We start from the raw sequence: 2,215 nt of genomic DNA on the forward strand, positions 1-2,215 counted from the left end.
AAGTGTCAGATGGAGTACCAGAGGTGTTTCGACTTTTTCGAATTTTTTCTAAGTGTCAGATGGAGAACCAGGGGTGTTTCGAATTTTTCCTAAGTGTCAGATGGAGTACCATGGGTTTTTCGATTTTTTTTCTAAGTGTCAGATGGAGTACCAGAGGTGTTTCGACTTTTTCGAATTTTTCCTAAGTGTCAGATGGAGTACCATGGGCTTTTCGAATTTTTTCTAAGTGTCAGATGGAGTACCAGAGGTGTTTCGACTTTTTCGAATTTTTCCTAAGTGTCAGATGGAGTACCAAGGGTTTTTCGAATTTTTTCTAAGTGTCAGATGGAGAACCAGGGGTGTTTCGAATTTTTCCTAAGTGTCAGATGGAGTACCATGGGCTTTTCGAATTTTTTCTAAGTGTCAGATGGAGTACCAGAGGTGTTTCCACTTTTTCGAATTTTTCCTAAGTGTCAGATGGAGTACCATGGGTATTTCGATTTTTTTTCTAAGTGTCAGATGGAGTACCAGAGGTGTTTCGACTTTTTCGAATTTTTTCTAAGTGTCAGATGGAGAACCAGGGGTGTTTCGAATTTTTCCTAAGTGTCAGATGGAGTACCATGGGTTTTTCGATTTTTTTTCTAAGTGTCAGATGGAGTACCAGAGGTGTTTCGACTTTTTCGAATTTTTCCTAAGTGTCAGATGGAGTACCAGAGGTGTTTCGACTTTTTCGAATTTTTCCTAAGTGTCAGATGGAGTACCATGGGCTTTTCGATTTTTTTCTAAGTGTCAGATGGAGTACCAGAGGTGTTTCCACTTTTTCGAATTTTTCCTAAGTGTCAGATGGAGTACCATGGGTTTTTCGATTTTTTTTCTAAGTGTCAGATGGAGTACCAGAGGTGTTTCGACTTTTTCGAATTTTTCCTAAGTGTCAGATGGAGTACCAGAGGTGTTTCGACTTTTTCGAATTTTTCCTAAGTGTCAGATGGAGTACCAAGGGTTTTTCGAATTTTTTCTAAGTGTCAGATGGAGTACCAGGGGTGTTTCGAATTTTTCCTAAGTGTCAGATGGAGTACCATGGGCTTTTCGAATTTTTTCTAAGTGTCAGATGGAGTACCAGAGGTGTTTCGACTTTTTCGAATTTTTCCTAAGTGTCAGATGGAGTACCATGGGTTTTTCGATTTTTTTTCTAAGTGTCAGATGGAGTACCATGGGTTTTTCGATTTTTTTTCTAAGTGTCAGATGGAGTACCAGAGGTGTTGCGAATTTTTCCTAAGTGTCGGATGGTGTACCAGGGGCGCGTGGTTCTTTAACTTGCGCCGATGGGTGAACACTCAGGGTGGGGGGCTTAACAGTGGGTCCCCGGGTTCGGCTGGTGCTGGAGGTCTCTGGTGGGGGTACTTTGGTCCAGGGCTGGCGGGGCTGGAGGGCCTTAAATTGGGCCAGTGGAGGGGGTCCGGAGGGGGGTCCTGGAGCTCACAGAGTCAGGGCCCGGGCTCCATGCCCAGAGTGATGCGAGCATGGGATGAAGGTGAGGGGAAGAGTGTGGCTCTCCTGGAGCTCAGTGATTCACTCACCCAGGCCCCCCGGGCTGCATCGCCACTACCCAGCCCAGAGTGATCACATCCTGGGTTGAATTTTAAGACAAGTGCGGAGACCCTGGAGCTCAGGGATTCACTCACTCAGGACCCCCGGGCTCCATGCCCACTGCCCACTGCCCAGAGTGATGAGAGCATGGGCTGAAGGTGAGGGGAAGAGTGTGGCTCTCCCGGAGCTCAGTGATTCACTCACTCAGGACCCCCGGGCTGCATCGCCACTACCCAGCTCAGAGTGATCACATCCTGGGTTGAATTTCAAGACAAGTGCGGAGATCCTGGAGCTCAGGGATTCACTCACTCAGGACCCCCGGGCTATATGCCCAGAGTGATGAGAGCATGGGCTGCAGGTGAGGGGAAGAGTGTGGCTCTCCCGGAGCTCAGTGATTGACTCACTCAGGACCCCCAGGCTCCATGCCCAGAGTGATGAGAGCAGGGGCTGAAGGTGAGGGGAAGAGTGTGGCTCTCCCAGAGCTCAGTGATTCACTCACCCAGGCCCCCCGGGCTGCATCGCCACTACCCAGCCCAGAGTGATCACATCCTGGGTTGAATTTTAAGACAAGTGCGGAGACCCTGGAGCTCAGGGATTCACTCACTCAGGACCCCCGGGCTCCATGCCCACTGCCCACTGCCCAGAGTGA

Source organism: Canis aureus, unplaced genomic scaffold (assembly GCF_053574225.1).
Source record: "Canis aureus isolate CA01 unplaced genomic scaffold, VMU_Caureus_v.1.0 ptg000326l_RagTag, whole genome shotgun sequence".
NCBI lineage: Eukaryota > Metazoa > Chordata > Mammalia > Carnivora > Canidae > Canis > Canis aureus.